This window comes from Hemitrygon akajei, chromosome 4 (assembly GCF_048418815.1).
Source record: "Hemitrygon akajei chromosome 4, sHemAka1.3, whole genome shotgun sequence".
NCBI lineage: Eukaryota > Metazoa > Chordata > Chondrichthyes > Myliobatiformes > Dasyatidae > Hemitrygon > Hemitrygon akajei.
This window is the reverse complement of record NC_133127.1, coordinates 111,874,540-111,901,578: the sequence shown is the minus strand read 5'-3', so window position 1 is coordinate 111,901,578 and position 27,039 is coordinate 111,874,540.

Sequence of the window (27,039 nt, the reverse complement as noted above, 5' to 3'; positions counted from 1 at the left end):
CCACCATTCCAGTAACAGCACGTACTGGGCCATCTTTCCGGTAACAGCACGTACTGGGCCACCATTCCAGTAACAGCACGTTTTGGGCCACTCTTCCGGTAACAGCAGGTACTGGGCCACCATTCCGGTAACAGCACGTACTGGGCCACCATTCCAGTAACAGCACGTTCTGGGCCACTTTTCCGGTAACAGCAGGTACTGGGCCACCTTTCCGGTAACAGCAGGTACTGGGCCACCTTTCCGGTAACAGCAGGTACTGCGCCACCTTTCCGGTAACAGCAGGTACTGCGCCACCTTTCCGGTAACAGCAGGTACTGGGCCACCTTTCCGGTAATAGCAGGTACTGTGCCACTTTTCCGGTAACAGCAGGTACTGGGCCACCATTCCGGTAACAGCAGGTACTGGGCCACCATTCCAGTAACAGCACGTTCTGGGCCACTTTTCCGGTAACAGCAGGTACTGGGCCACCTTTCCGGTAATAGCAGGTACTGTGCCACTTTTCCGGTAACAGCAGGTGCTGGGCCACCATTCCGGTAACAGCAGGTACTGGGCCACCATTCCGGTAACAGCACGTACTGGGCCACCTTTTCGGTAACAGCACGTACTGGGCCACCATTCCAGTAACAGCACGTTCTGGGCCACCTTTCCGGTAACAGCTGGAACTGGGCCACCTTTCCGGTAACAGCACGTACTGGGCCACCATTCCAGTAACAGCACGTACTGGGCCACCATTCCAGTAACAGCACGTACTGGGCCACCATTCCAGTAACAGCACGTACTGGGCCACCTTTTCGGTAACAGCACGTACTGGGCCACCATTCCAGTAACAGCACGTACTGGGCCACCATTCCAGTAACAGCACGTACTGGGCCACCTTTTCGGTAACAGCACGTACTGGGCCACCATTCCAGTAACAGCACATTCTGGGCCACCTTTCCGGTAACAGCTGGAACTGGGCCACCTTTCCGGTAACAGCACGTACTGCGCCACCTTTCCGGTAACAGCAGGTACTGGGCCACCTTTCCGGTAACAGCAGGTACTGGGCCACCTTTCCGATAACAGCAGGTACTGCGCCACATTTCCGGTAACAGCAGGTACTGGGCCACCTTTCCGGTAACAGCAGGTACTGGGCCACATTTCCGGTAACAGCTGGTACTGGGCCACCTTTCCGGTAACAGCAGGTACTGGGCCACCATTCCAGTAACTGCACGTACTGGGCCACCTTTCCGGTAACAGCTGGTACTGGGCCACCTTTCCGGTAACAGCAGGTACTGGGCGACCATTCCAGTAACAGCAGGAACTGGGCCACCTTTCCTGTAACAGCTGGTACTGGGCCACCTTTCCGGTAACAGCATGTACTGGGCCACCTTTCCGGTTACAGCAGGTACTGCGCCACCTTTCCTGTAACAGCTGGTACTGGGCCACCTTTCCGGTAACAGCAGGTACTGGGCCACTTTTCCGGTTACAGCAGGTACTGCGCCACCTTTCCGGTAACAGCAGGTACTGGGCCACCATTCCAGTAACAGCACGTACTGGGCCACCTTTCCGGTAACAGCTGGTACTGGGCCACCTTTCCGGTAACAGCAGGTACTGGGCGACCATTCCAGTAACAGCACGTACTGGGCCATCTTTCCGGTAACAGCACGTACTGGGCCACCATTCCAGTAACAGCACGTACTGGGCCACCTTTCCGGTAACAGCACGTACTGGGCCATCTTTCCGGTAACAGCACGTACTGGGCCATCTTTCCGGTAACAGCACGTACTGGGCCACCATTCCAGTAACAGCACGTACTGGGCCATCTTTCCGGTAACGGCACGTACTGGGCCACCATTCCAGTAACAGCACGTACTGGGCCATCTTTCCGGTAACGGCACGTACTGGGCCACCATTCCAGTAACAGCACGTACTGGGCCATCTTTCCGGTAACAGCACGTACTGGGCCACCTTTCCGGTAACAGCAGGTACTGCGTCACCTTTCCGGTAACAGCAGGTACTGGGCCACCATTCCAGTAACAGCACGTACTGGGCCACCTTTCCGGTAACAGCTGGTACTGGGCCACCTTTCCGGTAACAGCAGGTACTGGGCGACCATTCCAGTAACAGCACGTACTGGGCCATCTTTCCGGTAACAGCACGTACTGGGCCACCATTCCAGTAACAGCACGTTCTGGGCCACCTTTCCGGTAACAGCTGGTACTGGGCCACCTTTCCGGTAACAGCTGGTACCTGGCCACCTTTCCGGTAACAGCAGGTACTGGGCCACCATTCCAGTAACAGCACGTACTGGGCCACCTTTCCGGTAACAGCACGTACTAGGCCACCATTCCAGTAACAGCACGTTCTGGGCCACCTTTCCGGTAACAGCTGGTATTGGGCCACCTTTCCGGTAACAGATGGTACTGGGCCACCATTCCAGTAACAGCACGTACTGGGCCATCTTTCCGGTAACAGCACGTACTGGGCCACCATTCCAGTAACAGCACGTTTTGGGCCACTCTTCCGGTAACAGCAGGTACTGGGCCACCATTCCGGTAACAGCACGTACTGGGCCACCATTCCAGTAACAGCACGTTCTGGGCCACTTTTCCGGTAACAGCAGGTACTGGGCCACCTTTCCGGTAACAGCAGGTACTGGGCCACCTTTCCGGTAACAGCAGGTACTGCGCCACCTTTCCGGTAACAGCAGGTACTGCGCCACCTTTCCGGTAACAGCAGGTACTGGGCCACCTTTCCGGTAATAGCAGGTACTGTGCCACTTTTCCGGTAACAGCAGGTACTGGGCCACCATTCCGGTAACAGCAGGAACTGGGCCACCTTTCCGGTAACAGCACGTACTGGGCCACCATTCCACTAACAGCACGTTCTGGGCCACCTTTCCGGTAACAGCTGGTACTGGGCCACCATTCCAGTAACAGCACGTACTGGGCCACCATTCCAGTAACAGCACGTACTGGGCCACCTTTTCGGTAACAGCACGTACTGGGCCACCATTCCAGTAACAGCACGTTCTGCGCCACCTTTCCGGTAACAGCAGGTACTGCGCCACCTTTCCGGTAACAGCACGTACTGGGCCACCTTTCCGGTAACAGCTGGTACTGGGCCACCTTTCCGGTAACAGCTGGTACTGGGCCACCTTTCCAGTAACAGCTGGTACTGGGCCATCTTAACGGTAACAGCAGGTACTGGGCCACCATTCCAGTAACAGCACGTACTGGGCCATCTTTCCGGTAACAGCACCTGCTGGGCCACCATTCCAGTAACAGCACGTTCTGGGCCACTTTTCCGGTAACAGCAGGTACTGGGCCACCATTCCGGTAACAGCACGTTCTAGGCCACTTTTCCGGTAACAGCAGGTACTGGGCCACCTTTCCGGTAACAGCTGGTACTGGGCCACCTTTCCGGTAACAGCAGGTACTGCGCCACCTTTCCGGTAACAGCAGGTACTGGGCCACTTTTCCGGTATCAGCAGGTACTGGGCCACCTTTCCGGTAACAGCTGGTACTGGGCCACCTTTCCAGTAATAGCTGGTACTGGGCCATCTTAACGGTAACAGCAGGTACTGGGCCACCATTCCAGTAACAGCACGTACTGGGCCATCTTTCCGGTAACAGCACGTACTGGGCCACCATTCCAGTAACAGCACGTTTTGGGCCACTCTTCCGGTAACAGCAGGTACTGGGCCACCATTCCGGTAACAGCACGTACTGGGCCACCATTCCAGTAACAGCACGTTCTGGGCCACTTTTCCGGTAACAGCAGGTACTGGGCCACCTTTCCGGTAACAGCAGGTACTGGGCCACCTTTCCGGTAACAGCAGGTACTGCGCCACCTTTCCGGTAACAGCAGGTACTGCGCCACCTTTCCGGTAACAGCAGGTACTGGGCCACCTTTCCGGTAATAGCAGGTACTGTGCCACTTTTCCGGTAACAGCAGGTACTGGGCCACCATTCCGGTAACAGCAGGTACTGGGCCACCATTCCAGTAACAGCACGTTCTGGGCCACTTTTCCGGTAACAGCAGGTACTGGGCCACCTTTCCGGTAATAGCAGGTACTGTGCCACTTTTCCGGTAACAGCAGGTGCTGGGCCACCATTCCGGTAACAGCAGGTACTGGGCCACCATTCCGGTAACAGCACGTACTGGGCCACCTTTTCGGTAACAGCACGTACTGGGCCACCATTCCAGTAACAGCACGTTCTGGGCCACCTTTCCGGTAACAGCTGGAACTGGGCCACCTTTCCGGTAACAGCACGTACTGGGCCACCATTCCAGTAACAGCACGTACTGGGCCACCATTCCAGTAACAGCACGTACTGGGCCACCATTCCAGTAACAGCACGTACTGGGCCACCTTTTCGGTAACAGCACGTACTGGGCCACCATTCCAGTAACAGCACGTACTGGGCCACCATTCCAGTAACAGCACGTACTGGGCCACCTTTTCGGTAACAGCACGTACTGGGCCACCATTCCAGTAACAGCACATTCTGGGCCACCTTTCCGGTAACAGCTGGAACTGGGCCACCTTTCCGGTAACAGCACGTACTGCGCCACCTTTCCGGTAACAGCAGGTACTGGGCCACCTTTCCGGTAACAGCAGGTACTGGGCCACCTTTCCGATAACAGCAGGTACTGCGCCACATTTCCGGTAACAGCAGGTACTGGGCCACCTTTCCGGTAACAGCAGGTACTGGGCCACATTTCCGGTAACAGCTGGTACTGGGCCACCTTTCCGGTAACAGCAGGTACTGGGCCACCATTCCAGTAACTGCACGTACTGGGCCACCTTTCCGGTAACAGCTGGTACTGGGCCACCTTTCCGGTAACAGCAGGTACTGGGCGACCATTCCAGTAACAGCAGGAACTGGGCCACCTTTCCTGTAACAGCTGGTACTGGGCCACCTTTCCGGTAACAGCATGTACTGGGCCACCTTTCCGGTTACAGCAGGTACTGCGCCACCTTTCCTGTAACAGCTGGTACTGGGCCACCTTTCCGGTAACAGCAGGTACTGGGCCACTTTTCCGGTTACAGCAGGTACTGCGCCACCTTTCCGGTAACAGCAGGTACTGGGCCACCATTCCAGTAACAGCACGTACTGGGCCACCTTTCCGGTAACAGCTGGTACTGGGCCACCTTTCCGGTAACAGCAGGTACTGGGCGACCATTCCAGTAACAGCACGTACTGGGCCATCTTTCCGGTAACAGCACGTACTGGGCCACCATTCCAGTAACAGCACGTACTGGGCCACCTTTCCGGTAACAGCACGTACTGGGCCATCTTTCCGGTAACAGCACGTACTGGGCCATCTTTCCGGTAACAGCACGTACTGGGCCACCATTCCAGTAACAGCACGTACTGGGCCATCTTTCCGGTAACGGCACGTACTGGGCCACCATTCCAGTAACAGCACGTACTGGGCCATCTTTCCGGTAACGGCACGTACTGGGCCACCATTCCAGTAACAGCACGTACTGGGCCATCTTTCCGGTAACAGCACGTACTGGGCCACCTTTCCGGTAACAGCAGGTACTGCGTCACCTTTCCGGTAACAGCAGGTACTGGGCCACCATTCCAGTAACAGCACGTACTGGGCCACCTTTCCGGTAACAGCTGGTACTGGGCCACCTTTCCGGTAACAGCAGGTACTGGGCGACCATTCCAGTAACAGCACGTACTGGGCCATCTTTCCGGTAACAGCACGTACTGGGCCACCATTCCAGTAACAGCACGTTCTGGGCCACCTTTCCGGTAACAGCTGGTACTGGGCCACCTTTCCGGTAACAGCTGGTACCTGGCCACCTTTCCGGTAACAGCAGGTACTGGGCCACCATTCCAGTAACAGCACGTACTGGGCCACCTTTCCGGTAACAGCACGTACTAGGCCACCATTCCAGTAACAGCACGTTCTGGGCCACCTTTCCGGTAACAGCTGGTATTGGGCCACCTTTCCGGTAACAGATGGTACTGGGCCACCATTCCAGTAACAGCACGTACTGGGCCACCATTCCAGTAACAGCACGTACTGGGCCACCTTTTCGGTAACAGCACGTACTGGGCCACCATTCCAGTAACAGCACGTTCTGGGCCACCTTTCCGGTAACAGCACGTACTGGGCCACCTTTCTGGTAACAGCAGGTACTGGGCCACCTTTCCGGTAACAGCTGGTATTGGGCCACCTTTCCGGTAACAGCTGGTACTGGGCCACCATTCCAGTAACAGCACGTACTGGGCCACCATTCCGGTAACAGCAGGTACTGCGCCACCTTTCCGGTAACAGCAGGTACTGGGCCACTTTTCCGGTAACAGCAGGTACTGGGCCACCTTTCCGGTAACAGCAGGTACTGGGCCACCTTTCCGGTAACAGCAGGTACTGCGCCACCTTTCCGGTAACAGCAGGTACTGCGCCACCTTTCCGGTAACAGCAGGTACTGGGCCACCTTTCCGGTAATAGCAGGTACTGTGCCACTTTTCCGGTAACAGCAGGTACTGGGCCACCACTCCGGTAACAGCACGTACTGGACCACCATTCCAGTAACAGCACGTTCTGGGCCACTTTTCCGGTAACAGCAGGTACTGGGCCACCATTCCAGTAACAGCACGTTCTGGGCCACTTTTCCGGTAACAGCAGGTACTGGGCCACCTTTCCGTTAACAGCAGGTACTGCGCCACCTTTCCAGTAACAGCTGGTACTGCGCCACATTTCCTGTAACAGCTGGTACTGGGCGACCATTCCAGTAACAGCACGTACTGGGCCTTCTTTCCGGTAACAGCACGTACTGGGCCACCATTCCAGTAACAGCACGTTCTGGGCCACCTTTCCGGTAACAGCTGGTACTGGGCCACCATTCCAGTAACAGCACGTACTGGGCCACCATTCCAGTAACAGCACGTACTGGGCCACCTTTTCGGTAACAGCACGTACTGGGCCACCATTCCAGTAACAGCACGTTCTGGGCCACCTTTCCGGTAACAGCTGGAACTGGGCCACCTTTCCGGTAACAGCACGTACTGGGCCACCATTCCACTAACAGCACGTTCTGGGCCACCTTTCCGGTAACAGATGGTACTGGGCCACCATTCCAGTAACAGCACGTACTGGGCCACCATTCCAGTAACAGCACGTACTGGGCCACCTTTTCGGTAACAGCACGTACTGGGCCACCATTCCAGTAACAGCACGTTCTGCGCCACCTTTCCGGTAACAGCAGGTACTGCGCCACCTTTCCGGTAACAGCACGTACTGGGCCACCTTTCCGGTAACAGCTGGTACTGGGCCATCTTAACGGTAACAGCAGGTACTGGGCCACCATTCCAGTAACAGCACGTACTGGGCCATCTTTCCGGTAACAGCACCTGCTGGGCCACCATTCCAGTAACAGCACGTTCTGGGCCACTTTTCCGGTAACAGCAGGTACTGGGCCACCATTCCGGTAACAGCACGTACTGGGCCACCATTCCAGTAACAGCACGTTCTGGGCCACCTTTCCGGTAACAGCAGGTACTGGGCCACCTTTCCGGTAACAGCTGGTACTGGGCCACCTTTCCGGTAACAGCAGGTACTGCGCCACCTTTCCGGTAACAGCAGGTACTGGGCCACTTTTCCGGTATCAGCAGGTACTGGGCCACCTTTCCGGTAACAGCTGGTACTGGGCCACCTTTCCAGTAACAGCTGGTACTGGGCCATCTTAACGGTAACAGCAGGTACTGGGCCACCATTCCAGTAACAGCACGTACTGGGCCATCTTTCCGGTAACAGCACGTACTGGGCCACCATTCCAGTAACAGCACGTTTTGGGCCACTCTTCCGGTAACAGCAGGTACTGGGCCACCATTCCGGTAACAGCACGTACTGGGCCACCATTCCAGTAACAGCACGTTCTGGGCCACTTTTCCGGTAACAGCAGGTACTGGGCCACCTTTCCGGTAACAGCAGGTACTGGGCCACCTTTCCGGTAACAGCAGGTACTGCGCCACCTTTCCGGTAACAGCAGGTACTGCGCCACCTTTCCGGTAACAGCAGGTACTGGGCCACCTTTCCGGTAATAGCAGGTACTGTGCCACTTTTCCGGTAACAGCAGGTACTGGGCCACCATTCCGGTAACAGCAGGTACTGGGCCACCATTCCAGTAACAGCACGTTCTGGGCCACTTTTCCGGTAACAGCAGGTACTGGGCCACCTTTCCGGTAATAGCAGGTACTGTGCCACTTTTCCGGTAACAGCAGGTGCTGGGCCACCATTCCGGTAACAGCAGGTACTGGGCCACCATTCCAGTAACAGCACGTTCTGGGCCACTTTTCCGGTAACAGCAGGTACTGGGCCACCTTTCCGGTAACAGCACGTACTGCGCCACCTTTCCGGTAACAGCAGGTACTGGGCCACCTTTCCGGTAACAGCAGGTACTGGGCCACCTTTCCGATAACAGCAGGTACTGCGCCACATTTCCGGTAACAGCAGGTACTGGGCCACCTTTCCGGTAACAGCAGGTACTGGGCCACATTTCCGGTAACAACAGGTACTGGGCCACATTTCCGGTAACAGCTGGTACTGGGCCACCTTTCCGGTAACAGCAGGTACTGGGCCACCATTCCAGTAACTGCACGTACTGGGCCACCTTTCCGGTAACAGCTGGTACTGGGCCACCTTTCCGGTAACAGCAGGTACTGGGCGACCATTCCAGTAACAGCAGGAACTGGGCCACCTTTCCTGTAACAGCTGGTACTGGGCCACCTTTCCGGTAACAGCAGGTACTGGGCCACCTTTCCGGTTACAGCAGGTACTGCGCCACCTTTCCTGTAACAGCTGGTACTGGGCCACCTTTCCGGTAACAGCAGGTACTGGGCCACCTTTCCGGTTACAGCAGGTACTGCGCCACCTTTCCGGTAACAGCAGGTACTGGGCCACCATTCCAGTAACAGCACGTACTGGGCCACCTTTCCGGTAACAGCTGGTACTGGGCCACCTTTCCGGTAACAGCAGGTACTGGGCGACCATTCCAGTAACAGCACGTACTGGGCCATCTTTCCGGTAACAGCACATACTGGGCCACCGTTCCAGTAACAGCACGTACTGGGCCACCTTTCCGGTCACAGCACGTACTGGGCCATCTTTCCGGTAACAGCACGTACTGGGCCATCTTTCCGGTAACAGCACGTACTGGGCCACCATTCCAGTAACAGCACGTACTGGGCCATCTTTCCGGTAACGGCACGTACTGGGCCACCATTCCAGTAACAGCACGTACTGGGCCATCTTTCCGGTAACGGCACGTACTGGGCCACCATTCCAGTAACAGCACGTACTGGGCCATCTTTCCGGTAACAGCACGTACTGGGCCACCTTTCCGGTAACAGCAGGTACTGCGCCACCTTTCCGGTAACAGCAGGTACTGGGCCACCATTCCAGTAACAGCACGTACTGGGCCACCTTTCCGGTAACAGCTGGTACTGGGCCACCTTTCCGGTAACAGCAGGTACTGGGCGACCATTCCAGTAACAGCACGTACTGGGCCATCTTTCCGGTAACAGCACGTACTGGGCCACCATTCCAGTAACAGCACGTTCTTGGCCACCTTTCCGGTAACAGCTGGTACTGGGCCACCTTTCCGGTAACAGCTGGTACCTGGCCACCTTTCCGGTAACAGCAGGTACTGGGCCACCATTCCAGTAACAGCACGTACTGGGCCACCTTTCCGGTAACAGCACGTACTAGGCCACCATTCCAGTAACAGCACGTTCTGGGCCACCTTTCCGGTAACAGCTGGTATTGGGCCACCTTTCCGGTAACAGATGGTACTGGGCCACCATTCCATTAACAGCACGTACTGGGCCACCATTCCAGTAACAGCACGTACTGGGCCACCTTTTCGGTAACAGCACGTACTGGGCCACCATTCCAGTAACAGCACGTTCTGGGCCACCTTTCCGGTAACAGCACGTACTGGGCCACCTTTCTGGTAACAGCAGGTACTGGGCCACCTTTCCGGTAACAGCTGGTATTGGGCCACCTTTCCGGTAACAGCTGGTACTGGGCCACCATTCCAGTAACAGCACGTACTGGGCCACCATTCCGGTAACAGCAGGTACTGCGCCACCTTTCCGGTAACAGCAGGTACTGGGCCACTTTTCCGGTAACAGCAGGTACTGGGCCACCTTTCCGGTAACAGCAGGTACTGGGCCACCTTTCCGGTAACAGCAGGTACTGCGCCACCTTTCCGGTAACAGCAGGTACTGCGCCACCTTTCCGGTAACAGCAGGTACTGGGCCACCTTTCCGGTAATAGCAGGTACTGTGCCACTTTTCCGGTAACAGCAGGTACTGGGCCACCACTCCGGTAACAGCACGTACTGGACCACCATTCCAGTAACAGCACGTTCTGGGCCACTTTTCCGGTAACAGCAGGTACTGGGCCACCATTCCAGTAACAGCACGTTCTGGGCCACTTTTCCGGTAACAGCAGGTACTGGGCCACCTTTCCGTTAACAGCAGGTACTGCGCCAACTTTCCAGTAACAGCTGGTACTGCGCCACATTTCCTGTAACAGCTGGTACTGGGCCACCATTCCAGTAACAGCACGTACTGGGCCACCTTTCCGGTAACAGCACGTTCTGTGCCACATTTCTGGTAACAGCAGGTACTGGGCCACCATTCCAGTAACAGCACGTACTGGGCCACCTTTCCGATAACAGCAGGTACTGCGCCACCTTTCCGGTAACAGCTGGTACTGGGCCACCATTCCAGTAACAGCACGTACTGGGCCACCTTTCCGGTAACAGCTGGTACTGGGTCTCCTTTCCGGTAACAGCAGGTACTGGGCGACCATTCCAGTAACAGCACGTACTGGGCCTTCTTTCCGGTAACAGCACGTACTGGGCCACCATTCCAGTAACAGCACGTACTGGGCCATCTTTCCGGTAACAGCACGTACTGGGCCACCATTCCAGTAACAGCACGTACTGGGCCACCTTTCCGGTAACAGCACGTACTGGGCCATCTTTCCGGTAACAGCACGTACTGGGCCATCTTTCCGGTAACAGCACGTACTGGGCCACCATTCCAGTAACAGCACGTACTGGGCCATCTTTCCGGTAACGGCACGTACTGGGCCACCATTCCAGTAACAGCACGTACTGGGCCATCTTTCCGGTAACGGCACGTACTGGGCCACCATTCCAGTAACAGCACGTACTGGGCCATCTTTCCGGTAACAGCACGTACTGGGCCACCTTTCCGGTAACAGCAGGTACTGCGTCACCTTTCCGGTAACAGCAGGTACTGGGCCACCATTCCAGTAACAGCACGTACTGGGCCACCTTTCCGGTAACAGCTGGTACTGGGCCACCTTTCCGGTAACAGCAGGTACTGGGCGACCATTCCAGTAACAGCACGTACTGGGCCATCTTTCCGGTAACAGCACGTACTGGGCCACCATTCCAGTAACAGCACGTTCTGGGCCACCTTTCCGGTAACAGCTGGTACTGGGCCACCTTTCCGGTAACAGCTGGTACCTGGCCACCTTTCCGGTAACAGCAGGTACTGGGCCACCATTCCAGTAACAGCACGTACTGGGCCACCTTTCCGGTAACAGCACGTACTAGGCCACCATTCCAGTAACAGCACGTTCTGGGCCACCTTTCCGGTAACAGCTGGTATTGGGCCACCTTTCCGGTAACAGATGGTACTGGGCCACCATTCCAGTAACAGCACGTACTGGGCCACCATTCCAGTAACAGCACGTACTGGGCCACCTTTTCGGTAACAGCACGTACTGGGCCACCATTCCAGTAACAGCACGTTCTGGGCCACCTTTCCGGTAACAGCACGTACTGGGCCACCTTTCTGGTAACAGCAGGTACTGGGCCACCTTTCCGGTAACAGCTGGTATTGGGCCACCTTTCCGGTAACAGCTGGTACTGGGCCACCATTCCAGTAACAGCACGTACTGGGCCACCATTCCGGTAACAGCAGGTACTGCGCCACCTTTCCGGTAACAGCAGGTACTGGGCCACTTTTCCGGTAACAGCAGGTACTGGGCCACCTTTCCGGTAACAGCAGGTACTGGGCCACCTTTCCGGTAACAGCAGGTACTGCGCCACCTTTCCGGTAACAGCAGGTACTGCGCCACCTTTCCGGTAACAGCAGGTACTGGGCCACCTTTCCGGTAATAGCAGGTACTGTGCCACTTTTCCGGTAACAGCAGGTACTGGGCCACCACTCCGGTAACAGCACGTACTGGACCACCATTCCAGTAACAGCACGTTCTGGGCCACTTTTCCGGTAACAGCAGGTACTGGGCCACCATTCCAGTAACAGCACGTTCTGGGCCACTTTTCCGGTAACAGCAGGTACTGGGCCACCTTTCCGTTAACAGCAGGTACTGCGCCACCTTTCCAGTAACAGCTGGTACTGCGCCACATTTCCTGTAACAGCTGGTACTGGGCCACCATTCCAGTAACAGCACGTACTGGGCCACCTTTCCGGTAACAGCACGTTCTGTGCCACATTTCTGGTAACAGCAGGTACTGGGCCACCATTCCAGTAACAGCACGTACTGGGCCACCTTTCCGATAACAGCAGGTACTGCGCCACCTTTCCGGTAACAGCTGGTACTGGGCCACCATTCCAGTAACAGCACGTACTGGGCCACCTTTCCGGTAACAGCTGGTACTGGGTCTCCTTTCCGGTAACAGCAGGTACTGGGCGACCATTCCAGTAACAGCACGTACTGGGCCTTCTTTCCGGTAACAGCACGTACTGGGCCACCATTCCAGTAACAGCACGTTCTGGGCCACCTTTCCGGTAACAGCTGGTACTGGGCCACCATTCCAGTAACAGCACGTACTGGGCCACCATTCCAGTAACAGCACGTACTGGGCCACCTTTTCGGTAACAGCACGTACTGGGCCACCATTCCAGTAACAGCACGTTCTGGGCCACCTTTCCGGTAACAGCTGGAACTGGGCCACCTTTCCGGTAACAGCACGTACTGGGCCACCATTCCACTAACAGCACGTTCTGGGCCACCTTTCCGGTAACAGCTGGTACTGGGCCACCATTCCAGTAACAGCACGTACTGGGCCACCATTCCAGTAACAGCACGTACTGGGCCACCTTTTCGGTAACAGCACGTACTGGGCCACCATTCCAGTAACAGCACGTTCTGCGCCACCTTTCCGGTAACAGCAGGTACTGCGCCACCTTTCCGGTAACAGCACGTACTGGGCCACCTTTCCGGTAACAGCTGGTACTGGGCCATCTTAACGGTAACAGCAGGTACTGGGCCACCATTCCAGTAACAGCACGTACTGGGCCATCTTTCCGGTAACAGCACCTGCTGGGCCACCATTCCAGTAACAACACGTTCTGGGCCACTTTTCCGGTAACAGCAGGTACTGGGCCACCATTCCGGTAACAGCACGTACTGGGCCACCATTCCAGTAACAGCACGTTCTGGGCCACTTTTCCGGTAACAGCAGGTACTGGGCCACCTTTCCGGTAACAGCTGGTACTGGGCCACCTTTCCGGTAACAGCAGGTACTGCGCCACCTTTCCGGTAACAGCAGGTACTGGGCCACTTTTCCGGTATCAGCAGGTACTGGGCCACCTTTCCGGTAACAGCTGGTACTGGGCCACCTTTCCAGTAACAGCTGGTACTGGGCCATCTTAACGGTAACAGCAGGTACTGGGCCACCATTCCAGTAACAGCACGTACTGGGCCATCTTTCCGGTAACAGCACGTACTGGGCCACCATTCCAGTAACAGCACGTTTTGGGCCACTCTTCCGGTAACAGCAGGTACTGGGCCACCATTCCGGTAACAGCACGTACTGGGCCACCATTCCAGTAACAGCACGTTCTGGGCCACTTTTCCGGTAACAGCAGGTACTGGGCCACCTTTCCGGTAACAGCAGGTACTGGGCCACCTTTCCGGTAACAGCAGGTACTGCGCCACCTTTCCGGTAACAGCAGGTACTGCGCCACCTTTCCGGTAACAGCAGGTACTGGGCCACCTTTCCGGTAATAGCAGGTACTGTGCCACTTTTCCGGTAACAGCAGGTACTGGGCCACCATTCGGTAACAGCAGGTACTGGGCCACCATTCCAGTAACAGCACGTTCTGGGCCACTTTTCCGGTAACAGCAGGTACTGGGCCACCTTTCCGGTAATAGCAGGTACTGTGCCACTTTTCCGGTAACAGCAGGTGCTGGGCCACCATTCCGGTAACAGCAGGTACTGGGCCACCATTCCAGTAACAGCACGTTCTGGGCCACTTTTCCGGTAACAGCAGGTACTGGGCCACCTTTCCGGTAACAGCACGTACTGCGCCACCTTTCCGGTAACAGCAGGTACTGGGCCACCTTTCCGGTAACAGCAGGTACTGGGCCACCTTTCCGATAACAGCAGGTACTGCGCCACATTTCCGGTAACAGCAGGTACTGGGCCACCTTTCCGGTAACAGCAGGTACTGGGCCACATTTCCGGTAACAACAGGTACTGGGCCACATTTCCGGTAACAGCTGGTACTGGGCCACCTTTCCGGTAACAGCAGGTACTGGGCCACCATTCCAGTAACTGCACGTACTGGGCCACCTTTCCGGTAACAGCTGGTACTGGGCCACCTTTCCGGTAACAGCAGGTACTGGGCGACCATTCCAGTAACAGCAGGAACTGGGCCACCTTTCCTGTAACAGCTGGTACTGGGCCACCTTTCCGGTAACAGCAGGTACTGGGCCACCTTTCCGGTTACAGCAGGTACTGCGCCACCTTTCCTGTAACAGCTGGTACTGGGCCACCTTTCCGGTAACAGCAGGTACTGGGCCACCTTTCCGGTTACAGCAGGTACTGCGCCACCTTTCCGGTAACAGCAGGTACTGGGCCACCATTCCAGTAACAGCACGTACTGGGCCACCTTTCCGGTAACAGCTGGTACTGGGCCACCTTTCCGGTAACAGCAGGTACTGGGCGACCATTCCAGTAACAGCACGTACTGGGCCATCTTTCCGGTAACAGCACGTACTGGGCCACCGTTCCAGTAACAGCACGTACTGGGCCACCTTTCCGGTAACAGCACGTACTGGGCCATCTTTCCGGTAACAGCACGTACTGGGCCATCTTTCCGGTAACAGCACGTACTGGGCCACCATTCCAGTAACAGCACGTACTGGGCCATCTTTCCGGTAACGGCACGTACTGGGCCACCATTCCAGTAACAGCACGTACTGGGCCATCTTTCCGGTAACGGCACGTACTGGGCCACCATTCCAGTAACAGCACGTACTGGGCCATCTTTCCGGTAACAGCACGTACTGGGCCACCTTTCCGGTAACAGCAGGTACTGCGCCACCTTTCCGGTAACAGCAGGTACTGGGCCACCATTCCAGTAACAGCACGTACTGGGCCACCTTTCCGGTAACAGCTAGTACTGGGCCACCTTTCCGGTAACAGCAGGTACTGGGCGACCATTCCAGTAACAGCACGTACTGGGCCATCTTTCCGGTAACAGCACGTACTGGGCCACCATTCCAGTAACAGCACGTTCTTGGCCACCTTTCCGGTAACAGCTGGTACTGGGCCACCTTTCCGGTAACAGCTGGTACCTGGCCACCTTTCCGGTAACAGCAGGTACTGGGCCACCATTCCAGTAACAGCACGTACTGGGCCACCTTTCCGGTAACAGCACGTACTAGGCCACCATTCCAGTAACAGCACGTTCTGGGCCACCTTTCCGGTAACAGCTGGTATTGGGCCACCTTTCCGGTAACAGCTGGTACTGGGCCACCATTCCATTAACAGCACGTACTGGGCCACCATTCCAGTAACAGCACGTACTGGGCCACCTTTTCGGTAACAGCACGTACTGGGCCACCATTCCAGTAACAGCACGTTCTGGGCCACCTTTCCGGTAACAGCACGTACTGGGCCACCTTTCTGGTAACAGCAGGTACTGGGCCACCTTTCCGGTAACAGCTGGTATTGGGCCACCTTTCCGGTAACAGCTGGTACTGGGCCACCATTCCAGTAACAGCACGTACTGGGCCACCATTCCGGTAACAGCAGGTACTGCGCCACCTTTCCGGTAACAGCAGGTACTGGGCCACTTTTCGGTAACAGCAGGTACTGGGCCACCTTTCCGGTAACAGCAGGTACTGGGCCACCTTTCCGGTAACAGCAGGTACTGCGCCACCTTTCCGGTAACAGCAGGTACTGCGCCACCTTTCCGGTAACAGCAGGTACTGGGCCACCTTTCCGGTAATAGCAGGTACTGTGCCACTTTTCCGGTAACAGCAGGTACTGGGCCACCACTCCGGTAACAGCACGTACTGGACCACCATTCCAGTAACAGCACGTTCTGGGCCACTTTTCCGGTAACAGCAGGTACTGGGCCACCATTCCAGTAACAGCACGTTCTGGGCCACTTTTCCGGTAACAGCAGGTACTGGGCCACCTTTCCGTTAACAGCAGGTACTGCGCCAACTTTCCAGTAACAGCTGGTACTGCGCCACATTTCCTGTAACAGCTGGTACTGGGCCACCATTCCAGTAACAGCACGTACTGGGCCACCTTTCCGGTAACAGCACGTTCTGTGCCACATTTCTGGTAACAGCAGGTACTGGGCCACCATTCCAGTAACAGCACGTACTGGGCCACCTTTCCGATAACAGCAGGTACTGCGCCACCTTTCCGGTAACAGCTGGTACTGGGCCACCATTCCAGTAACAGCACGTACTGGGCCACCTTTCCGGTAACAGCTGGTACTGGGTCTCCTTTCCGGTAACAGCAGGTACTGGGCGACCATTCCAGTAACAGCACGTACTGGGCCTTCTTTCCGGTAACAGCACGTACTGGGCCACCATTCCAGTAACAGCACGTTCTGGGCCACCTTTCCGGTAACAGCTGGTACTGGGCCACCATTCCAGTAACAGCACGTACTGGGCCACCATTCCAGTAACAGCACGTACTGGGCCACATTTTCGGTAACAGCACGTACTGGGCCACCATTCCAGTAACAGCACGTTCTGGGCCACCTTTCCGGTAACAGCTGGAACTGGGCCACCTTTACGGTAACAGCACGTACTGGGCCACCATTCCACTAACAGCACGTTCTGGGCCACCTTTCCGGTAACAGCTGGTACTGGGCCACCATTCCAGTAACAGCACGTACTGGGCCACCATTCCAGTAACAGCACGTACTGGGCCACCTTTTCGGTAACAGCACGTACTGGGCCACCATTCCAGTAACAGCACGTTCTGCGCCACCTTTCCGGTAACAGCAGGTACTGCGCCACCTTTCCGGTAACAGCACGTACTGGGCCACCTTTCCGGTAACAGCTGGTACTGGGCCACCTTTCCGGTAACAGCTGGTACTGGGCCACCTTTCCAGTAACAGCTGGTACTGGGCCATCTTAACGGTAACAGCAGGTACTGGGCCACCATTCCAGTAACAGCACGTACTGGGCCATCTTTCCGGTAACAGCACCTGCTGGGCCACCATTCCAGTAACAGCACGTTCTGGGCCACTTTTCCGGTAACAGCAGGTACTGGGCCACCATTCCGGTAACAGCACGTACTGGGCCACCATTCCAGTAACAGCACGTTCTGGGCCACTTTTCCGGTAACAGCAGGTACTGGGCCACCTTTCCGGTAACAGCTGGTACTGGGCCACCTTTCCGGTAACAGCAGGTACTGCGCTACCTTTCCGGTAACAGCAGGTACTGGGCCACTTTTCCGGTATCAGCAGGTACTGGGCCACCTTTCCGGTAACAGCTGGTACTGGGCCACCTTTCCAGTAACAGCTGGTACTGGGCCATCTTAACGGTAACAGCAGGTACTGGGCCACCATTCCAGTAACAGCACGTACTGGGCCATCTTTCCGGTAACAGCACGTACTGGGCCACCATTCCAGTAACAGCACGTTTTGGGCCACTCTTCCGGTAACAGCAGGTACTGGGCCACCATTCCGGTAACAGCACGTACTGGGCCACCATTCCAGTAACAGCACGTTCTGGGCCACTTTTCCGGTAACAGCAGGTACTGGGCCACCTTTCCGGTAACAGCAGGGACTGGGCCACCTTTCCGGTAACAGCAGGTACTGCGCCACCTTTCCGGTAACAGCAGGTACTGCGCCACCTTTCCGGTAACAGCAGGTACTGGGCCACCTTTCCGGTAATAGCAGGTACTGTGCCACTTTTCCGGTAACAGCAGGTACTGGGCCACCATTCCGGTAACAGCAGGTACTGGGCCACCATTCCAGTAACAGCACGTTCCGGGCCACTTTTCCGGTAACAGCAGGTACTGGGCCACCTTTCCGGTAATAGCAGGTACTGTGCCACTTTTCCGGTAACAGCAGGTGCTGGGCCACCATTCCGGTAACAGCAGGTACTGGGCCACCATTCCAGTAACAGCACGTTCTGGGCCACTTTTCCGGTAACAGCAGGTACTGGGCCACCTTTCCGGTAACAGCACGTACTGCGCCACCTTTCCGGTAACAGCAGGTACTGGGCCACCTTTCCGGTAACAGCAGGTACTGGGCCACCTTTCCGATAACAGCAGGTACTGCGCCACATTTCCGGTAACAGCAGGTACTGGGCCACCTTTCCGGTAACAGCAGGTACTGGGCCACATTTCCGGTAACAACAGGTACTGGGCCACATTTCCGGTAACAGCTGGTACTGGGCCACCTTTCCGGTAACAGCAGGTACTGGGCCACCATTCCAGTAACTGCACGTACTGGGCCACCTTTCCGGTAACAGCTGGTACTGGGCCACCTTTCCGGTAACAGCAGGTACTGGGAGACCATTCCAGTAACAGCAGGAACTGGGCCACCTTTCCTGTAACAGCTGGTACTGGGCCACCTTTCCGGTAACAGCAGGTACTGGGCCACCTTTCCGGTTACAGCAGGTACTGCGCCACCTTTCCTGTAACAGCTGGTACTGGGCCACCTTTCCGGTAACAGCAGGTACTGGGCCACCTTTCCGGTTACAGCAGGTACTGCGCCACCTTTCCGGTAACAGCAGGTACTGGGCCACCATTCCAGTAACAGCACGTACTGGGCCACCTTTCCGGTAATAGCTGGTACTGGGCCACCTTTCCGGTAACAGCAGGTACTGGGCGACCATTCCAGTAACAGCACGTACTGGGCCATCTTTCCGGTAACAGCACGTACTGGGCCACCATTCCAGTAACAGCAAGTACTGGGCCACCTTTCCGGTAACAGCACGTACTGGGCCATCTTTCCGGTAACAGCACGTACTGGGCCATCTTTCCGGTAACAGCACGTACTGGGCCACCATTCCAGTAACAGCACGTACTGGGCCATCTTTCCGGTAACGGCACGTACTGGGCCACCATTCCAGTAACAGCACGTACTGGGCCATCTTTCCGGTAACGGCACGTACTGGGCCACCATTCCAGTAACAGCACGTACTGGGCCATCTTTCCGGTAACAGCACGTACTGGGCCACCTTTCCGGTAACAGCAGGTACTGCGCCACCTTTCCGGTAACAGCAGGTACTGGGCCACCATTCCAGTAACAGCACGTACTGGGCCACCTTTCCGGTAACAGCTGGTACTGGGCCACCTTTCCGGTAACAGCAGGTTCTGGGCGACCATTCCAGTAACAGCACGTACTGGGCCATCTTTCCGGTAACAGCACGTACTGGGCAACCATTCCAGTAACAGCACGTTCTGGGCCACCTTTCCGGTAACAGCTGGTACTGGGCCACCTTTCCGGTAACAGCTGGTACCTGGCCACCTTTCCGGTAACAGCAGGTACTGGGCCACCATTCCAGTAACAGCACGTACTGGGCCACCTTTCCGGTAACAGCACGTACTAGGCCACCATTCCAGTAACAGCACGTTCTGGGCCACCTTTCCGGTAACAGCTGGTATTGGGCCACCTTTCCGGTAACAGATGGTACTGGGCCACCATTCCAGTAACAGCACGTACTGGGCCACCATTCCAGTAACAGCACGTACTGGGCCACCTTTTCGGTAACAGCACGTACTGGGCCACCATTCCAGTAACAGCACGTTCTGGGCCACCTTTCCGGTACAGCACGTACTGGGCCACCTTTCTGGTAACAGCAGGTACTGGGCCACCTTTCCGGTAACAGCTGGTATTGGGCCACCTTTCCGGTAACAGCTGGTACTGGGCCACCATTCCAGTAACAGCACGTACTGGGCCACCATTCCGGTAACAGCAGGTACTGCGCCACCTTTCCGGTAACAGCAGGTACTGGGCCACTTTTCCGGTAACAGCAGGTACTGGGCCACCTTTCCGGTAACAGCAGGTACTGGGCCACCTTTCCGGTAACAGCAGGTACTGCGCCACCTTTCCGGTAACAGCAGGTACTGCGCCACCTTTCCGGTAACAGCAGGTACTGGGCCACCTTTCCGGTAATAGCAGGTACTGTGCCACTTTTCCGGTAACAGCAGGTACTGGGCCACCACTCCGGTAACAGCACGTACTGGACCACCATTCCAGTAACAGCACGTTCTGGGCCACTTTTCCGGTAACAGCAGGTACTGGGCCACCATTCCAGTAACAGCACGTTCTGGGCCACTTTTCCGGTAACAGCAGGTACTGGGCCACCTTTCCGTTAACAGCAGGTACTGCGCCACCTTTCCAGTAACAGCTGGTACTGGGCCACCATTCCAGTAACAGCACGTACTGGGCCACCTTTCCGGTAACAGCACGTTCTGTGCCACATTTCTGGTAACAGCAGGTACTGGGCCACCATTCCAGTAACAGCACGTACTGGGCCACCTTTCCGATAACAGCAGGTACTGCGCCACCTTTCCGGTAACAGCTGGTACTGGGCCACCATTCCAGTAACAGCACGTACTGGGCCACCTTTCCGGTAACAGCTGGTACTGGGTCTCCTTTCCGGTAACAGCAGGTACTGGGCGACCATTCCAGTAACAGCACGTACTGGGCCTTCTTTCCGGTAACAGCACGTACTGGGCCACCATTCCAGTAACAGCACGTTCTGGGCCACCTTTCCGGTAACAGCTGGTACTGGGCCACCATTCCAGTAACAGCACGTACTGGGCCACCATTCCAGTAACAGCACGTACTGGGCCACCTTTTCGGTAACAGCACGTACTGGGCCACCATTCCAGTAACAGCACGTTCTGGGCCACCTTTCCGGTAACAGCAGGTACTGCGCCACCTTTCCGGTAACAGCAGGTACTGGGCCACCTTTCCGGTTACAGCAGGTACTGCGCCACCTTTCCAGTAACAGCAGGTACTGGGCCACCATTCCAGTAACAGCACGTACTGGGCCACCTTTCCGGTAACAGCTGGTACTGGGCCACCTTTCCGGTAACAGCAGGTACTGGGCGACCATTCCAGTAACAGCACGTACTGGGCCATCTTTCCGGTAACAGCACGTACTGGGCCACCATTCCAGTAACAGCAAGTACTGGGCCACCTTTCCGGTAACAGCACGTACTGGGCCATCTTTCCGGTAACAGCACGTACTGGGCCATCTTTCCGGTAACAGCACGTACTGGGCCACCATTCCAGTAACAGCACGTACTGGGCCATCTTTCCGGTAACGGCACGTACTGGGCCACCATTCCAGTAACAGCACGTACTGGGCCATCTTTCCGGTAACGGCACGTACTGGGCCACCATTCCAGTAACAGCACGTACTGGGCCATCTTTCCGGTAACAGCACGTACTGGGCCACCTTTCCGGTAACAGCAGGTACTGCGCCACCTTTCCGGTAACAGCAGGTACTGGGCCACCATTCCAGTAACAGCACGTACTGGGCCACCTTTCCGGTAACAGCTGGTACTGGGCCACCTTTCCGGTAACAGCAGGTTCTGGGCGACCATTCCAGTAACAGCACGTACTGGGCCATCTTTCCGGTAACAGCACGTACTGGGCAACCATTCCAGTAACAGCACGTTCTGGGCCACCTTTCCGGTAACAGCTGGTACTGGGCCACCTTTCCGGTAACAGCTGGTACCTGGCCACCTTTCCGGTAACAGCAGGTACTGGGCCACCATTCCAGTAACAGCACGTACTGGGCCACCTTTCCGGTAACAGCACGTACTAGGCCACCATTCCAGTAACAGCACGTTCTGGGCCACCTTTCCGGTAACAGCTGGTATTGGGCCACCTTTCCGGTAACAGATGGTACTGGGCCACCATTCCAGTAACAGCACGTACTGGGCCACCATTCCAGTAACAGCACGTACTGGGCCACCTTTTCGGTAACAGCACGTACTGGGCCACCATTCCAGTAACAGCACGTTCTGGGCCACCTTTCCGGTACAGCACGTACTGGGCCACCTTTCTGGTAACAGCAGGTACTGGGCCACCTTTCCGGTAACAGCTGGTATTGGGCCACCTTTCCGGTAACAGCTGGTACTGGGCCACGATTCCAGTAACAGCACGTACTGGGCCACCATTCCGGTAACAGCAGGTACTGCGCCACCTTTCCGGTAACAGCAGGTACTGGGCCACTTTTCCGGTAACAGCAGGTACTGGGCCACCTTTCCGGTAACAGCAGGTACTGGGCCACCTTTCCGGTAACAGCAGGTACTGCGCCACCTTTCCGGTAACAGCAGGTACTGCGCCACCTTTCCGGTAACAGCAGGTACTGGGCCACCTTTCCGGTAATAGCAGGTACTGTGCCACTTTTCCGGTAACAGCAGGTACTGGGCCACCACTCCGGTAACAGCACGTACTGGACCACCATTCCAGTAACAGCACGTTCTGGGCCACTTTTCCGGTAACAGCAGGTACTGGGCCACCATTCCAGTAACAGCACGTTCTGGGCCACTTTTCCGGTAACAGCAGGTACTGGGCCACCTTTCCGTTAACAGCAGGTACTGCGCCACCTTTCCAGTAACAGCTGGTACTGCGCCACATTTCCTGTAACAGCTGGTACTGGGCCACCATTCCAGTAACAGCACGTACTGGGCCACCTTTCCGGTAACAGCACGTTCTGTGCCACATTTCTGGTAACAGCAGGTACTGGGCCACCATTCCAGTAACAGCACGTACTGGGCCACCTTTCCGATAACAGCAGGTACTGCGCCACCTTTCCGGTAACAGCTGGTACTGGGCCACCATTCCAGTAACAGCACGTACTGGGCCACCTTTCCGGTAACAGCTGGTACTGGGTCTCCTTTCCGGTAACAGCAGGTACTGGGCGACCATTCCAGTAACAGCACGTACTGGGCCTTCTTTCCGGTAACAGCACGTACTGGGCCACCATTCCAGTAACAGCACGTTCTGGGCCACCTTTCCGGTAACAGCTGGTACTGGGCCACCATTCCAGTAACAGCACGTACTGGGCCACCATTCCAGTAACAGCACGTACTGGGCCACCTTTTCGGTAACAGCACGTACTGGGCCACCATTCCAGTAACAGCACGTTCTGGGCCACCTTTCCGGTAACAGCTGGAACTGGGCCACCTTTCCGGTAACAGCACGTACTGGGCCACCATTCCACTAACAGCACGTTCTGGGCCACCTTTCCGGTAACAGCTGGTACTGGGCCACCATTCCAGTAACAGCACGTACTGGGCCACCATTCCAGTAACAGCACGTACTGGGCCACCTTTTCGGTAACAGCACGTACTGGGCCACCATTCCAGTAACAGCACGTTCTGCGCCACCTTTCCGGTAACAGCAGGTACTGCGCCACCTTTCCGGTAACAGCACGTACTGGGCCACCTTTCCGGTAACAGCTGGTACTGGGCCACCTTTCCGGTAACAGCTGGTACTGGGCCACCTTTCCAGTAACAGCTGGTACTGGGCCATCTTAACGGTAACAGCAGGTACTGGGCCACCATTCCAGTAACAGCACGTACTGGGCCATCTTTCCGGTAACAGCACCTGCTGGGCCACCATTCCAGTAACAGCACGTTCTGGGCGACTTTTCCGGTAACAGCAGGTACTGGGCCACCATTCCGGTAACAGCACGTACTGGGCCACCATTCCAGTAACAGCACGTTCTGGGCCACTTTTCCGGTAACAGCAGGTACTGGGCCACCTTTCCGGTAACAGCTGGTACTGGGCCACCTTTCCGGTAACAGCAGGTACTGCGCCACCTTTCCGGTAACAGCAGGTACTGGGCCACTTTTCCGGTATCAGCAGGTACTGGGCCACCTTTCCGGTAACAGCTGGTACTGGGCCACCTTTCCAGTAACAGCTGGTACTGGGCCATCTTAACGGTAACAGCAGGTACTGGGCCACCATTCCAGTAACAGCACGTACTGGGCCATCTTTCCGGTAACAGCACGTACTGGGCCACCATTCCAGTAACAGCACGTTTTGGGCCACTCTTACGGTAACAGCAGGTACTGGGCCACCATTCCGGTAACAGCACGTACTGGGCCACCATTCCAGTAACAGCACGTTCTGGGCCACTTTTCCGGTAACAGCAGGTACTGGGCCACCTTTCCGGTAACAGCAGGTACTGGGCCACCTTTCCGGTAACAGCAGGTACTGCGCCACCTTTCCGGTAACAGCAGGTACTGCGCCACCTTTCCGGTAACAGCAGGTACTGGGCCACCTTTCCGGTAATAGCAGGTACTGTGCCACTTTTCCGGTAACAGCAGGTACTGGGCCACCATTCCGGTAACAGCAGGTACTGGGCCACCATTCCAGTAACAGCACGTTCTGGGCCACTTTTCCGGTAACAGCAGGTACTGGGCCACCTTTCCGGTAATAGCAGGTACTGTGCCACTTTTCCGGTAACAGCAGGTGCTGGGCCACCATTCCGGTAACAGCAGGTACTGGGCCACCATTCCGGTAACAGCACGTACTGGGCCACCTTTTCGGTAACAGCACGTACTGGGCCACCATTCCAGTAACAGCACGTTCTGGGCCACCTTTCCGGTAACAGCTGGAACTGGGCCACCTTTCCGGTAACAGCACGTACTGGGCCACCATTCCAGTAACAGCACGTACTGGGCCACCATTCCAGTAACAGCACGTACTGGGCCACCTTTTCGGTAACAGCACGTACTGGGCCACCATTCCAGTAACAGCACATTCTGGGCCACCTTTCCGGTAACAGCTGGAACTGGGCCACCTTTCCGGTAACAGCACGTACTGCGCCACCTTTCCGGTAACAGCAGGTACTGGGCCACCTTTCCGGTAACAGCAGGTACTGGGCCACCTTTCCGATAACAGCAGGTACTGCGCCACATTTCCGGTAACAGCAGGTACTGGGCCACCTGTCCGGTAACAGCAGGTACTGGGCCACATTTCCGGTAACAACAGGTACTGGGCCACATTTCCGGTAACAGCTGGTACTGGGCCACCTTTCCGGTAACAGCAGGTACTGGGCCACCATTCCAGTAACTGCACGTACTGGGCCACCTTTCCGGTAACAGCTGGTACTGGGCCACCTTTCCGGTAACAGCAGGTACTGGGCGACCATTCCAGTAACAGCAGGAACTGGGCCACCTTTCCTGTAACAGCTGGTACTGGGCCACCTTTCCGGTAACAGCAGGTACTGGGCCACCTTTCCGGTTACAGCAGGTACTGCGCCACCTTTCCTGTAACAGCTGGTACTGGGCCACCTTTCCGGTAACAGCAGGTACTGGGCCACCTTTCCGGTTACAGCAGGTACTGCGCCACCTTTCCGGTAACAGCAGGTACTGGGCCACCATTCCAGTAACAGCACGTACTGGGCCACCTTTCCGGTAACAGCTGGTACTGGGCCACCTTTCCGGTAACAGCAGGTACTGGGCGACCATTCCAGTAACAGCACGTACTGGGCCATCTTTCCGGTAACAGCACGTACTGGGCCACCATTCCAGTAACAGCACGTACTGGGCCACCTTTCCGGTAACAGCACGTACTGGGCCATCTTTCCGGTAACAGCACGTACTGGGCCATCTTTCCGGTAACAGCACGTACTGGGCCACCATTCCAGTAACAGCACGTACTGGGCCATCTTTCCGGTAACGGCACGTACTGGGCCACCATTCCAGTAACAGCACGTACTGGGCCATCTTTCCGGTAACGGCACGTACTGGGCCACCATTCCAGTAACAGCACGTACTGGGCCATCATTCCGGTAACAGCACGTACTGGGCCACCTTTCCGGTAACAGCAGGTACTGCGCCACCTTTCCGGTAACAGCAGGTACTGGGCCACCATTCCAGTAACAGCACGTACTGGGCCACCTTTCCGGTAACAGCTGGTACTGGGCCACCTTTCCGGTAACAGCAGGTTCTGGGCGACCATTCCAGTAACAGCACGTACTGGGCCATCTTTCCGGTAACAGCACGTACTGGGCAACCATTCCAGTAACAGCACGTTCTGGGCCACCTTTCCGGTAACAGCTGGTACTGGGCCACCTTTCCGGTAACAGCTGGTACCTGGCCACCTTTCCGGTAACAGCAGGTACTGGGCCACCATTCCAGTAACAGCACGTACTGGGCCACCTTTCCGGTAACAGCACGTACTAGGCCACCATTCCAGTAACAGCACGTTCTGGGCCACCTTTCCGGTAACAGCTGGTATTGGGCCACCTTTCCGGTAACAGATGGTACTGGGCCACCATTCCAGTAACAGCACGTACTGGGCCACCATTCCAGTAACAGCACGTACTGGGCCACCTTTTCGGTAACAGCACGTACTGGGCCACCATTCCAGTAACAGCACGTTCTGGGCCACCTTTCCGGTACAGCACGTACTGGGCCACCTTTCTGGTAACAGCAGGTACTGGGCCACCTTTCCGGTAACAGCTGGTATTGGGCCACCTTTCCGGTAACAGCTGGTACTGGGCCACGATTCCAGTAACAGCACGTACTGGGCCACCATTCCGGTAACAGCAGGTACTGCGCCACCTTTCCGGTAACAGCAGGTACTGGGCCACTTTTCCGGTAACAGCAGGTACTGGGCCACCTTTCCGGTAACAGCAGGTACTGGGCCACCTTTCCGGTAACAGCAGGTACTGCGCCACCTTTCCGGTAACAGCAGGTAGTGCGCCACCTTTCCGGTAACAGCAGGTACTGGGCCACCTTTCCGGTAATAGCAGGTACTGTGCCACTTTTCCGGTAAC